The 16,236-nt window shown below is 41.9% G+C and overlaps 1 long non-coding RNA gene across 1 annotated transcript in view; it reads right to left on the reverse strand.

The window, feature by feature from the left end:
- Positions 1-16,236, reverse strand: part of LOC146805590 (uncharacterized) — a 383,489-nt gene that overhangs the window by 131,761 nt on the left and 235,492 nt on the right. Inside the window, exon 2 of the long non-coding RNA XR_014967860.1 lies at positions 3,046-3,106. This is a non-coding gene — a long non-coding RNA (uncharacterized LOC146805590). The remainder of the gene's footprint in view (positions 1-3,045; positions 3,107-16,236) is intronic.

A 16,236-nucleotide genomic window follows, 5' to 3' on the forward strand; every position in this document is an offset into this window, starting at 1 on the left:
CTAATCCCCCAAAGCTAGTCAGGGAGCTCTATAAGCGTTACTAATGCATTTTAATGCAGTGATGCGGACACTAGCATTAAGATACGTTAGTTTAACCCCTAATGCGTGGTACTTGGCAGGGGTGAAAGTACTTTCTTGTTCAGTGAGGAAACCTGTCCAACAGAGAAAGCATATGCACCTCTGTACCATCTTCCAGATTCCTAGGTACTTCCCGCAAGGCAGTACCTATGTCAGGCGAAGGCAGCACCTGTGAGTGAGAATCAGAACTAGGAGAAGAAAAAGATGACTGAACAATGATTATTGATAAGTAATCTATACATTTCCCCTTCACCTCTCTTTCTCGACACAGTCTTTAATTCGCGAGGGTGTACCAGGAAGTAAGAGAGGCTTTGAGTGACGCTGATCCAAAACTACGGCTGACAGGTCTAAGTTGGAAAAAAGGTTCATGTGGTAAGAACTGCCTTACCAAAGAGTGGCCCACCAGTCCTGCTCACCTTTTAAAAAAAGTGAACCATGATTGTGTGCGGGGATGCCCATGTAGCTGAATGGCAAATGTGTGTGATGGACACACTGCCAACATCTATCCAAATCTCCTCCATATCTTTAATAGAGCAATCCCGAATGATCTGGGGTAGAGGTGAGATTAGCTGCTTGTGTGCAAGAATTATATTTTTCCCAAGCCATTGGCTAAGGGTAGCCACAGAGGGCTTAGTAGCCATATGGTCAACCTTAAAGGCTATAAAGAAATACTCTATCCACCTTAATTTAGATGGTACGAGCCAAATATATCAAGATGGATATCACAATTATCCCCTTCTTTTACCTATCTGAGGCCCAGGGACGGGAGCACCACATTCTGCTTATAATGGACGTGGAATAGAATCTGGGAGCGGAGGATAACCATTGACCATGGAAGGCAAAGTTGTTGGACATCACAACATAATAGGGTTCAGTTCCTCATTGTGTCTGGCTGAGCTGTTGTCGCTATAACTTTAGAAGAGGACCTTCAGAAAGCATTCCGGCAGCACCTAGGAGTGCCAATTTGAGGAGCAAGAGGATCTTTCACACCAATGGGAGGCCCAGAGAGGAAGGAGAGAGGTATTAGGTGGTAAAGAGATTGATAAACGTTTAAGAAGTCTGCGGGCATAAGACTAGATTACAGATAAAACCCCCCCCCCCCCAACTTCTCTTGCAGGAAGCAAAGAATTGTTATACGTCTGAATGGGAATGTTTGAAGAACCTTATTCAGGTACCAGGTAGAAAAAGAGCCGGATGCAGCATCAATGTCATCTTTGCAGATGTACTTTTGGTGATCAGCCCTATCCTTTCAGTTTCCAACCTGCAAGTCATGGTCTCTTTAGGGTCTTGAAATGCAGGTCTGGTCTCTGCAAGGGGGAGGGGAAGAGTCACACCCCATTCTATCAGGCACGAGTTATCAGGAAGGAATGTGCCAACATGGAAAATCACTGGAACTAGGGGGTAAAACGATCTGGCCATTTGACCATTGGAAGATGAGGAAGCTTATTCCATGCCTGTTAGTACCTGTAACTGGAGCAATAGTAGAAAGCCGGTATCTCTGATGAACAGGAACAAGTGAAGCCATGACTGGGCAAACTGGTAGGAAGTCTGCCAAAAAACCTCATTGCCCAGGGAAACATTTGTGATCATTGGGAAAACAACAGAGAATATCTGCCAAATCATTCTCTACCAGTAGGATATAGGATGCCAGAAAGGACACAAAGTTGATATTAGCCCAGTAACAGATTAGGCAGGCTTTAGAATGTATGTATCCTGACAGTTGATAAAACATTTCATCACAATTTTGTCTGTCTGAATCAATTCTACATCCCCTGGCATGGGGAGTGGATTCCAATTGGAAGAAATGACAGCCTTGTTTCTTGAGTATATAGTCTGAGTTGACCCCCTGCCAAAGGTCACTCCCGAACCTTTCTTGTTTTGTCCCACATAAACCTTGTGTCTTTATCATAGATTTACAAAGATATTGTCTGGGTGAGTGTAGACTTTCTAATATTAACTCCAATGAGATATTTTTGTAAATAATATTTAGGACACAATGTTTATCTCAGGCGATATTCTGGCAACAGCATTCTGGTACCAAATTCCTTCTGGCATCTGTGGTGATGAACTGAAGATTGTAGTTGATCCGGAAGATTCATCTACAGCGATGCCACTTGTCGAGCTTCTCCTTTCCTGAATCAGGCAAGATGTCATTAGGACAAGGGTTTCCCAGATCCAAGAGTCTGGAGGACATTGAGAGACCATATGGTGAATAAGAAGACTCCCTTGGAATCATACTCATTGTACTGTGTAGACTGAAGCTGCCATATCCACTAACCTGGACTTGGAGAGGATATGGAGAGACTTCCCAACAAAAACAAAATCTCAAAAGGAGCTAGAGTGTCAGGGGTCCTGACTCAAGGCAGATATACGTTGGTCTGTTTGTTCTAAAGGCTGCCCCAAGTAATTGTATGATTTGGGTTTGCTCAGAGGTAGATCTTTTTCATGTCAATTTTTCAACTGAAAATCTGAGTAATTTTGATATGGTGTGATGATTTGTTGTGAAGTAACTCATCCTGTCTTCTAAGTAGGGTGGGCATGTGTACACCTCTAGTGAAAGCTGATGAACTTTCACACAGATAAATCATACATACTGTGTCTAAGTTGCTTATTACAGGTGACTCCAACCCCCAAAATGGACATGGTGTAGATTTTTGCTTTTCAAAAAAGTTTGAAAAAAGGGGCTTATTTGTGGAGCACAGCTTTCACAATAAGCTACCTAAAATGCTATAGATTTACATGTACTTCTTGGGAGCAGTAGTAAAACGTTCCATTAGTTTATGGTCTTAAATACAAGTCCAGGTGGTGGGGGTTTCCCCCCCAAGAAAGTGTTGAAAAAAAAAAGTGTCTGCAGTGCACAATGTTCAGCACAATTGTCTGATGATATTTTCTAAAACAAAACATACATTTTACAGGCAGTTCAAATAATCCAAGTGCTTCCCCTATTTTATAAAATATATGAAATACCTTCCTTCAGATCCTTCTTTCATTTTCTTCAATATTCTCTTCCTGACCGTTCCAAATGGGCCTGAATGTGAAAAGATAGGAAAATAAAACTTTATACAGCCCTTACAAACTTTCAAGTTCTCAGAGTTATGTCATAAACCACACAGATCTTTTTAAAATGTAGTTATTTATTTTGCTTTAAAATAAAAACATTCACCAAAGTACACAGGAATTAAAATTCTATGATCTTGGTGGTACATGGGTTGACAAGTATCATAGCCGTGCGTTAACAAGCACAGCCAATATTAGTGAGGGCTGGGAACATATACTGGTTATAATATTTTCTCTATCAACAGGGCAGGATCTTGCAAAAAATTTAGAAGAAACACTTGGGATGTTATGTCACAGTAGGGAACTCCAATACATATATCAAATATAGCTATACACCACATAATAAATCATAGTCTGTTCTCAACATGTTATATAGGAGACATGTGTACAATCAGCCCTTCATAATTGACCAAGTTATAATATGACACCGTTCAGGTATTGCCTGAGGGGTCCCCAGATATCTATCGGTCTGAGCTGAGGGACATTTCCACATGTCCTTGCCGTGTTGCCACAATAAGCAGCGTCCTTAAGTAAATCTTTTATAGTCGAGTTGGACCCTTCATCCATGAGCATAAAAGTTGCCACTGGGCCAGCAGCAGTACCATACCCATTATCCTTCTTATGAATCGAGGGATGGGTTTGACATAACCTAGCAACAACAGCCTGTGGGAGCCGCCAAAATGAATTCTGATTATCAGGCCCACATCTCTTGATATGGCCTCCCAGTAGGATTTCATCGGTCGGCACACCCATGCTAGGTGGAGAAATCCACCAATCCAGCTGGAACAGCAGGGACATTGAGACAGCCTGTTAGAGTCTATGGTATGAACGAGATTAGGAGTGTAATAGATTCTACAAATAATAAACAGTTTGTGTCCATATTTTATTGAGATGGATTTGGTTTGTGAGCAGCAGTATGTCCATTCTTGTTGCTGAGGTCTTCGTCTAGGTCCCACTCTCACTTAGATTGCACCACGTTGTCTGTATGTGGGATGCTATCAGTGTATAACTTGTACAGTTTAGATAACCAACGTCGAGTGGTTGGTGTCATTATTGTAGGAAAGTGCCCCGTTTTTACATGGTCAACCCCACTTTTTGCTTGGCATTTGATGCAATTTTGACAGAAGTGCCTGGGGTTCCTGCTATCCAGGTCTCCAGTGCCATGCCAGACAGATCACTTTCCCAAAAACCGAGCAATTGATCCACCAATTTGCAATATCTTTAGCATCCCCTGCAAGGCCCCTAGTAAATGATACCCCTGGTACCCAGGGCAGGGAGGCTAAAGAGGGACCCTAAGTGCTGCAGCATGTATTGTGCCACCTTAAGGGGCTCCTCAATATACTCATGTAAACTGCCATTTCAGACTGCGTGACATGGTGCAGAGAAAAGTGAAGCCACGACATGGCACACCTCATGTGTGCCATGCCAGCAGACACTGCATGTAATATAAGTAAGTCACTGCTACAGCAGGCCTTACAGCACTAATGCAGGGTGCATTATATTACATGTGAGGACATATCTGCATGAGCAGAATATGCCCTTGTGATATCCATGTTGATTCTTGGACACTGCCAGTGAACGAGAAAGCCATCTTGAAGTATAAGAAATGGGGACTGATGATTCAGAGTTCCCCAGCTACATGGCTTCACTGAAACTAAAGATGTTTGGTAAGCCCTCGCTAATTCCAGTGATGGATTTATTAGTACATACACCCAGAGGGCACCTTAGAGGTGCCCCATAAAAACCTACAGATCTCTGGTATACTGGCTGACTGGTGTAGCCTAACCTGCCACCACAGGTCGGCTTTTGATTCCCTACAGGTGAGAGCCCACGCTCTCTGAAAATACAAACAGTGCCTTCTCCGGCCGGAGGTCTAGTCACCTCTTCCAAGCAGGATGGCTAAGTAATCAGCATATCAAGGCAGAAGGCTTCAAAGGCATCTGCCACCTTTGATATACGACCCAGGCTTTTTCCCCAGACAGAGGAAATACCACCGGGGCCCATTTGGCACCAGGACAGGTGGGAAAATGAGGTAGTTAGGAGGTTTGTTACCTATCAGGCTAACAATGTCTAGAAAAAATGGCAGTGGCAAAGAAAGACCTAGTCAGCACCTCCGTAAAAATCTTCCAACCATATTTCAGGGATAAAGAATTGTTTTGGCGTGCTCTATGTAAGACACTGTGCCATTAATCAGTGTTGTCTTATATGAAGAAAACTTCCCCATACATAATATAGCTATATACAAATTACAGAGCACAGCCACTTATATGTATTATGACTGACCTTGTAGTCAGTATGATTTTAATAAACCCACATTGGCACAATATAAGTAATATAAAGCAAATGTTCATAGCAATTTAACACAAAGTAGAAAATCTTTAAGAGTCTTGATTCAGTTGACTCGAAGTACGTATTGTAGAAGCAGACAGCCGACACGTGTTTCGTCGTTTAATACGACTTTTTCAAGGCTCACAAAGTATTCCTAGAGCAGTGGATGAAAATATTCCTCGAAAGCCTCTAATATTTCAGAGGATCCGCAGTACACAACATCAGTGTAGACCTTCCGTTTTATAGCGCATAAGACGAGACTTAAAACAATCTCTAATGGCACCAATAAATCTCTTGCAGATGGTGCGTCAAAGTTGGGTTTTAGAGTGGTCTCAGATTTATTCTTGAATGTGTGTCTCATTTATTGCCTCTCTGATTACAACAAATGCTTAGCACTGCCCATCTGATAAGCCTAAACTGCTCACCTACACTACCACAAAAGAGCGCATTTAGTAATATAATTTTTGCCTCTGTAAACCAATTAGGGTTGCCTGGACTCTCTACACAGTGTACCTCATTTTGGTCAACAATATAGAGAGCCAGATTCCTAGTTATGAGTTGTGTTGGGAAGAGTGGGGACGCTGACAGTCCTCAGGGAAAGAGTGCTACAGGTTTGAAGTTGTGTGCCTGAACTTGTAATAAGCAAATATGTCCAGAGCTGCCATCTGCCTGCCACCTCTGAATTGTTTCAGAGGAAGGAATTTTCTATCTCTGACAAAATGCCTGTTTCGCATTGTTCACTCTGACAGGCTATTTATGATATGACTCCTTGGTAAAGTATGGACAGGAGGACTGGGTTATTGGCAGTTTTGAGAGCTGATGAGTAGGGTCAGTCTAGTTAAACCTCTCCAGCCACAGTCCAGATTGACTAGCTAGTACATAATACAGTTTGTATCAACTGGGGGGGTTTGGCAAGTGTTAGAGTGCTTATAGTAATAAAGTCTCCTGTTGTGACTTAGGGGCATATTTATCAAGGGTTTTGCTTTGCCCTTGTGCCAGGCAAGGGGGCGCAAGGCGACCCAAAACCTACAGCGAAATTTACCAAGACATGCAGGGCCACCTTGCGTGGCCCTACGTGGCTTGGTAAATCTGCAGTAATGCAAGGCAGGGCAAGTCACTGCCTCACGTTACTCTGCCCATGGATGCATTCCAGAGGGTGGAGCGTGGGTGTTCCAACGCATCCACCCAGGGTTTCTGAAGCATTCCCAGATTTACCAATACTGGTAGACCTGGGAATGCATCAGAATGCTACCCCTTCCCAGGAGAAGCATAACAAGGAGAAATATCTTTATTTCTCCTCATTTTTATCTCTTTCTACGTATGCTGCAGTCTGCACCATGGTGCAAGGGTGCCTGCGTTGGCACAAGGAAGCAGTATGTGCGCCAACAGAGAGCAGGAATGTGCCATATCTTGATAGATATGGCTCATCCCTGCCCTCTCTCGTCTGACCTGTTCAGGTCCAAGGATTGTGGCGATTACTGTCACTGTGAGACGGGTTTTCAAAATTATAAAATCAACTGACAGCTGTGTGTGCGAAGGCTCGCTGACTTATTTGCAACTGAAGCCAAACCTGTGGCACCGTTCGGTTTTTAATAGTTTGCGCACTGATTAATACATTTGCAGCATTGGATGGCGAAAGGGCTTCTTCCTGCTTTCCCCGCATGATGGGAGCACAATTAAATAACAACGATTTTGTTTTTCTTCTTCCTTCATACTGAAGAGGCCTGAAGGGTTTGGCTAAAACACATTGGCCTTTTAGAATGGTCCAACTAAATATTACAGGGTGCATATGATTTGAATACACATAAAATTTATTTTAAGGGCTCTGTTGTTCCCTCGTGTGTATTTTAATAGTGGAGGACCTTCCGCATGGACTTCTATGGACCATTGAATATTGCAGCCATATATATCTAAAAAGTCATTGTGTATGGAAGAGAAAATCTTTATGTATATGATATATGTTGTTATGTTTTATCAATGTATTTAAATGTTTGTCCACAAAATAAATAATTTTGGAGATATGGAATTGGTGTCTGCTCGTGAGTTTAGAAATAAACCAATACAGGTGGTTGGGATAATGATACCCAGCTATAGAGATTAATTAATGTTTTCACTATGAGAATGGCCTGTTGAATTTGTTCCCGCACATTACTTTGTTTATACAAACTGTCGTTCACACAGTGCAGCAAGATATCTTGTTGCGTTGCGTGAATGAATGATAAATATGGGCCTTCATCTCTTTCGGTGTGTATGTAAGGAGCAAGGCAACTGCGGTCCAGGGGTGGCCACAGAAAGACCCTGTCGACCGGATCAGCATCCTCAGCATCTTCAACGTCTTGTAGTCCTGTAGCCAGGACCACTCAATTGATATCGATAGGAGATTGCCCATAGAGGTTGGAACTGGACTGGAGACTGCTTTGACTGCAAGATAACTGTCCTGCTAAGCCTTGCTGGCCCTTATGACTTGCTCCCTGCTGGAGTTGGCAGTCCAAAGCGGGCCGGAGTACCTGAAAACAACTTTCTAAAATGTTTTTTATTTATTTTTATAGTAATTGTTAACCATGGTAGTTGCCAATACTTATTTGCATTTTGACTGAAAAGCAGTGATTTATATTTTTTTAAGAATCTATGTCTTTGGGACCTTATGGTGGATTTTGTTCATTAAGGTGTCTAAAAATTCATACAAATAAGATCTATTTTTATAAGTTGGTGTGGATTTTCCTTTGTGGCACATTTCTTTCTTATTCAATTATGTTGGTACTTCTAAATGCTTTACACTTGTTCGAAGCCACAGCTACCCAGGATTTAACTTAGGTTTTATAAACAAGACCGACTGGGGACTGTTCCCAAAAAAGGTTTGTATGTTTATTGTAGGGTGAGGTCACACAACCACACCGAATAATAAACTGTATTTCCTCACAATGTAAAAATGTGGCACAGTGCCTTTTAATGTGGGATGTGATGGGAACACATAATCAGAGCGGAGTTAAGAACAAATCAAGGCACGTTGATCTTACTTTGTGCAATGCACATGAGGAAAATATCAATTATATGTGACTTATCGTTTCGTTTCTTACTTTGTAAATATCGTTTTTTACATGAAATTGACGCTCATTGAGCCACAAAGAAGCTTTTTTTCATATCACAGGTAAGATAACTATATTACTTGCAAACAGTACCAATTATCATCATGCTTCCATAAACTAAATATAGCAGTTTGAGCTGCAAAAAATCCACATTCTTTCAGTGTATACTGCTAAGCTACACTATTTACTTTAAATGTAGTTGCAAGTACACCAAAGAGACAGCAGGCATTCTTCTCATTCCATCAAAACAAGACTTATTTTACTCCAGTGTAGTCAAATATACCCTGATCTAGCTGTTCCAATACGTGTTTTGCCAAACGGGCATAAGCCAATTACTTAATAAGGGCTACTCTGAATATAAAATGGATGAGACACCAGAATCAACCTGCTCCACTCTATACAATTCCAAGCCACACTTCCATGAGCACTACTGCTTCTTATATTTTATTGGTCACCGTTTACACGATTTCAACTTTCCCATGCATTATGAATTCAGAGAAACCCAGATAATCTATCACCTCCGTAGCATGCCGTGAATTCTTCACATGCTACACTCCAAAGAAATTATATCTTTAGTTGCGACTCGCCTATTTATGTTTTGTATGTTTTATTTTCATTTTATTCCAGGTTGGTCCTTTTACATAGCATTGCATCATGGTACACCTCAATTAGGCTTACCATTAAATATCCTGGACCAGCATTGGATTCCATCCATTGTGTAGATTAGACTCCTTCTGGTCCTGATGAATTGCCACTTGATCTCCCCAGACTAACTTAGCAAGAAACACGTAGACCTCAAGTTTTATCTATCAGAGATCATTGCATCCACTGCTAGTCACAACTTTTAACTAGACAAGTAGACTCACTTATTAAAATTCCAGTTAGAGATGTACCTAGTCTATTTTAAACATCACCATGCTTCTATACACTCAATTACATCACCAATCTACACTTACTGGCACTACACCTCACTTCACATATGGCATTTGGGACTAAAAGATCTCCGATAAAGAGCCCCTTCGGGGGGCCATCAGGCATTGCAGGGCTGGCCCGATGAGGAGCATTGCTCTATGATGAAGCATGACACCCACATGGGCGTGTGAGAGCTTCAGTTCCAAAAGGAATGGACCCTGTGTACGTTTACTTGGACATTGACCGACCTGCTAATCTTTCCCTTCCTTCACAACTTTTTAAAAGAACTGCCTACTTTTTTTGACATAATTGATATTTTTGGGGAGTGTTTGATGGACCTACAAGTGCCCCTGGTCCCCTTTCTTTGCGATAATGGTGGCCAAATGGAACATAGCGCTTGAGCCCGAGTTTAAGGGACTGGAAGAGGTACATGGATTGGTGTATGCAGGCTGAGAGTGGTTTACGAGGGAAGAGAGTGTCCGTCTACATGGACTAAAATATGGGGAAAGTGGATTACATATATGGGGGAACTATGTGAACCTATTATGGATGCAACTCATGGAATTCTGTAACAGAAGGGATCTTGATTCAGACGTTACAATGGGGAGTGTTGAAAATACAGTGGATTATTGCCAGGTTTCTGCAATGTTGACCAGTTATCTATGTACGCCTGTGTCTTCGCCTTATACATCAGAATGTCACCAGTTGCTGTATGACTTCTTGTCGTATTTTTAAATAAAAAGCTGTGTAAAAATATATGTATTAATCCAGGTTGAGGCAAAATGTGGGATTTAATCATTGGCCTTTTCCTCTTATTGAGGTATTGTTGAATCTATGTAGCAGGAGTCCTCTCCTGGTCCTCTCATTCTGACTGACATTATCAGCTGACTGTCTACATTTATGTAGCACATACAGCCAAAATAGATCTTTGTACATTGCTTAGACACACTCAACATTTATATGATGACAGTAAAAATTATTATGCTAATTAAATACAGGACCGATAAAAAACTAAAATGAGTGTCTACAATTTAATAGGTGTTTATGAAAGATATGAGACTTTTATTTAAATATAGTTTTTTTCAAAAAGCTTACTCAAAACATGTACTGAATGACAACTCTCTACAAATTGTATTATAAATTATCACTAATAAACCGAGGCGACCAGGAGCCAGTTTTTTGTTGTTTAGATTTATACTGTGGAGCAGATGAATTAATAACCTGCTGGTGCAGGGATCACCACTTAGCCACGGGTTCTTCTAATCAAATACCAAGTCAAGACTAATACCAAGTCAAGCAAAGATCAAACAGATCCAAATCAAATGAACAAATGAACCGGTTCAATACAGATTTACCTCATGCGTAGACTTCGCCTCCCACCTGTCGATCCTCCCTGATCCAAAGAAAATCACCGACCGAAGGCCCCAGTCAAGGCTAGCAGCCGCCAGGAAGATCAGAGTTGGAGAGCTGAAAAATCACCTTAGACCACGAGCAACACTAATCTCATCAGGTGGTGCGCCCATCAGTGAAGTTCATCTTACCGACCGGATCTCCTCCTCAGGTCCGACTGCAAGCCCTTGATGAGGCCCTACGTTGGGCACCAATTTGTGGAGCATATTAATTAATAACCTGCTGGTGCAGGGACCACCACTTTGCCACAGGTTCTTATCAAGTAAGGAGGAATTGACAGAGGAGCGAAGTCAAACCATGGATAGTTTATTCAATTATTCATGAATGGGTCTCCATCCGACAAGTACCATCAAGATACCCAAGGATAGAACACACTGAACAATGGTTACATGGGTTTATATAGGGAAAATCACAGACTAGGAACGCCCAAAGGTAAATAGAGCTTTGGGAAGAACACACAAATGAGACCATCGGTAAGAATCAACAACCTTGGTGCCTTGTGTAACTTTCGCGTCTTGAAGCTACATAACAAGATATGCTTATCTGAACAAACTTTGTCTAAGGCCTTATCATTGTTCAAAATACACACAAAACCCACAGTGCAGACATCAGCTGTTCTTTTGTGCTGACTTTGCATGTTTACGCAGCCTACAATGTCTCAACTTAGATTTGTGACCTAATGTTTATGCAAGTGTGGTGTCAAGGATAGAGTCAGGCTGAACACAGGTCAAAGGTGAGCATGGATGAAGCACAGCTAAATTAGAAAACAAGAGATTCAGATTTTAAGGTTTCACAGTCCTTCCTTTTCAGCTGTGCTGAATACATTCTAGAAAGTACATATATTAATCATGTACATTAATATTCATTAGTTCATGAATTTCGGTGTGCATAATCATTTCTCTATTCAATTCATGAACATTGACTGAGGAAGGTTTAATACTATTACAAATGGCTATACAGGCTGTACATATTGAATGCAGCAACAACAAGTTAAAAAGATGGCCCCTATGATTGCTATTCCCATTAACAATTTCCAACCCCAAGTAGAGATAAGTCCCTGTAACCAGTCAGACCAGGACCATGTTCCTCGGTCTTGATCTATTTCTGCAGCTTTTTTGTGTAATTTAGAAATGGCATCATAGACAGAAGGGCGTGGTCAGGAATGAACACGCAACAGCTACTCCCTATGATGCGGCATGCTCCACCACGATCATCGAGCACTACATCGAGCACCATTCTATTTTGAAGAGTTACAATTCGTGTAATCTGGAGTTCTTCAGTAATGTTTCCTAGAGCCATTGCTGTATGATTAGTTACTGCTTCTACTACTCGGGTTAGGCATCTAATCTTTCTACTGTTTAGGGCTGCACCAACGAAGAAAAAGATTCCCAAATTAAAATCTACATATTGCTGCAAGGCTGTATCGGTCTGATATACTTCATCAATATTTATGGTCCGTTTTAACCTATTTAAAGAGATGTCATTAAATAATTTCAAGTCTTTGTGATAAGAGGCAGGTGCTAAAAACACAGGGGGAAGTAAGAAAGACATGAAACAGATGCCAGACCAACCAATTGGCAAATTATAGTATCCCTTGTTTCCACAGATAAAGTAGGTATTATGTGAGGACAAAAAACTACTGTTATTTGTTCCAGTAATGTTTAGTACTGTTGTACAGTCACTTTTTCCCACAGGCATACAGCCAATACTGCTCACACAAAGTTCTGCTTGGGCTCTGGTTACAGCGATAATAGGAGGTCCATTACCCTTGGCTGTTCGGGTATTGGGGAAAACATATCTGGTGGAGGAATTCCCTCAGCGATATTCCTCCATTTCCCATACAGTTCCTTTGGCTTGGAGATCTCCTTCTTCATCGGGGTAACACATTCTGTTCAGCTTTGCATTGAGTCCTCCTACATCATAGTCAGTAATGTTAGCAATATCAGAGGCCCACAACAGTGCAAACCAGGCTCTGCAGGAGCCGTTATGTGAAAATGGCAAGGAAATGAAAGGCGTTCCTCCCTTTCTCTGGTGAGCTGGCATCATTCCGCACACCCAACAGTTGGTGGTGTTCGTAGTGTTGTGCGTATGATGCAACATCTGAATGAAAGTGTTGCTGAGGTAGGACATGCGGTGCTTTTGTTCATGATAGGGAAGGGTATAGTACACGTGTTCTGTGGGGACAGGAGTAGTAACGGGCAATAGGGTTTGGGCCGGAATCACTTTCTCCTTTGTCCAAAAAACTGCTGCCAAGATTATCAAGAGTATGATCAGAGTCACCATACACAGAGGCTTGTCTTTGTTTTGCAACTGCAACTTGGATCCCAGTCTCTGCATGTCTCCTTCTCGGTATCGATACACTACAGGTCGGAGAGAGATCCAGGCAACACTGAACACATATCACAACCCCCTCTGAACCTAGTTCAGCCGATTCTGTGATCCCACCGTGTCGCAGCCGAACCGTTCCACTAATTGAAATCGGCCCTCCGGTATCTCTATCTGCTCCTTCCCTTCCTTGGTCGTAAATCGTACCTTGATGCCGACGGCACAGTTTGATCTAGGAACAGGGTGTCTTCGTTCAGAGGAGCAACGCTTTTCTGAGTCTGCAAGATGTCCTTTAGATCACTTCTGCTTTATGGCTGGAGAACAGTTGCTGTAATTCGTTTGCAGTGGGATACATGTATCCAGTGATGTCTGTTGGTGACACGGACAGCAGTTCGGGTTGCCAGCAGCACTCGCTCGATGTTCTTCCAACGAGGTTCCAGATTCTTAGAACGCTGGAAGTTCTTGAGGAGCACGAAATCACCAAGTTGGAGACCATGAGCCGAACCCTCTGATTTGTCTGGAATAGCTTCATGCACCTGCTGATGAATCAGAAACAATTTTTCAGTCAAGTTTCTAAGATAGTCACTCAAAACAGGGTACTGTATTTTTTTAATCATATTTGGTCTTGGGGGTCCCCATACATTCATAGGTCTACCAAAGACTATCTCGTAGGGAGAAAGTCCAATCTTACTGTGTGGGATTGAACGAACAGATAGCAAAGCAAGTGGCAAAGCATTTGGCCATTTAAGGCCCGTTGTTGCTGGAATTTTTGCCAATTTGAGTTTCAGGGTGGCATTGTATCTTTTTACTAAACCCGCTGCCTGGGGATAATTAGCAGCATGAAACTTCTGTTTTATCCCCAAACCCATCATTAGGTATTCGATTATCTGGCCAGTGAAGTGGGGGCCATTGTTGCTCCATAAAACTCTGCAAACCCCAAAACGGGGGAAGATCTCTTTTAATAGAACTTTAGCTGTTGTCAAGGCTGTGTTATCTTTGGTGGGACAGGCTTCCACCCACTTACTGAAGGAACAAACCACAACTAGTACGTATTTTAAATTGTTGAATCGTCCTAATTGAATATAATCCATTTGGAGTGCTTCAAAGGGAACCTGAGGTGGAGAAAATCCATCAGTAGGGGTTGATACTCCCTTCCCAGGATTGTGCTGTAAGCAGATCATACAATGTTTAAGCAAATGCTCAGCCGTTTTCCAGGTGAGTGGACTATCCCGGATTGGATTCAATTGGGAAATTATATTTTTGGCACTTACGTGAGCAGGTCCATGAGCCATAGTTACAAAAGGCAATACATCGGCATAGGGCAATTTCCATTTTAACATGTCTTTTGACCTCCAACATCCCTCATCATATAATTCTCCTTCCTTTTCCTATTCTGCCCTTTCCTGTTCAGTGGCTGACTGCTGTATGTCCTTAATCTCTGTATACATTTTCCCATGTTTCAACTTGGGATCGTAGTACATACATCTTACTAGCGAGTGCACTTGCGGTTTCTCGTGCAACTTCGTCAACAAAAGCATTTCCTTGTCCCACCCTGTCTGTAACTTTCTTGTGGGCACTACATTTGATAATGGCTACACTCTTTGGCAATGACAAAGCAGTAAGAAGACTGTTTACCAATTCACCATGTTGTATTTTAGAGCCACGGGAGGTTAGGAATCCCTGTTCCTTCCAGTGTGAAAACTAGCTGCAATAGCTGTTAGCATCAGCTAAAGCCATTTTGTTTGTGGCAGCCATTTTAGTTAGCCATGTGCTCACCACGTGCTTTCTCCCTCTTCACTATTGCCTGCCCTTGTATTCTGCTTTTGTCATCTGTTACAGTTAACTCTTTCAGCACTGAGCCAGAGCCTTGTACATGCTCAGAAAGACCTGTAGCTGTCAGGATGCACCTGCTCTTACTGTCAGGCTGTTTTAACTGATGTAAGGAGAAATGTCTTCCCTCCCACTTTATTGAGCAAGCAATTTTTGTATGCCCATATTAGTCAATAACTATTCTTGTATGTGCCAGTACCTCCCCTTGGTCTCATGCGGACTATTCCACAAATATATATATAAGACCCATGTTCTCTGTACTCCTTGTGGTGCCTCCTACATTGCCTGAGGGCTCTGTAGAGACGCAGTTCCACTCATGAGAAAAAATAAATACTTGTTTTAATATTCCAGCGTCCATGCCAATCTCTTCTTTGTTGGTTTAAGGACCAAGTGCATCAGTGAACCCCTAAAAAGTGTTTTTCTTTCTACAAATTGGCGCCCAAACATGAGCCTCATCGGAGAAGCAGCTATTCAAGGGAGTGGTCTTGACGGAAGACAGGAATCTACTGAGGAGGACAGGACAGGAATCTACTGAGGAGGTGCACAAGGAGACTCTTTGTCTTTGCAGACCAACGTGTTTTCCGGTTTTCCCGTTCTCTCCAGGTGTTAGCCACTCCTGACTGAGATTTTCTTTGGCGTGAGTATTTTAAAACGACCGTTAGGTCACTCAGAACTTGGCAGGTGGAGGTTGGTGACTTTGGTTTGGTAAGTTTGCTGTAGCAACACTTTTTGGAATGACTTGGCCAAGCTTTTGGTTTGTTTGTTTGTTTGCTGCAGCAAATGAAGGCAGGTAATGAGATTTTTCTCTAAATTTTGAAAACTTGAACGGCACCCATTGTGTTAAGTGTCACTTGGCGAATAATATTGTATATGCTACAATATTCTTAGCATGCCTGTTTCTAGCACACTTCGTAGAAAGTGTTGGTGTCTTGGAGGTACCAATATGTATTTAGAAAGTACTCAGCTGATTCCCCTAGAGGGCATACCTAAATTGGTTTAGGTATATTAAAAATGGTATTTCTTCCATGATGTATAGTACGCTATGGAATAAATATATATATATATAAAAAGGATCCTGATCTGTGCACTTGGTAAAATTCATAAGTGGTGATATGGAGCGCTTTTGAGTGTTCTGCCAGCCCAACTACTAATTTGGTGTACTTTTGAAAAAGGTCTGAGGCTTGAGCCTATTTAGGTCTTGCCTAGCGAA

Source organism: Triturus cristatus, chromosome 8 (assembly GCF_964204655.1).
Source record: "Triturus cristatus chromosome 8, aTriCri1.1, whole genome shotgun sequence".
Lineage (NCBI taxonomy): Eukaryota > Metazoa > Chordata > Amphibia > Caudata > Salamandridae > Triturus > Triturus cristatus.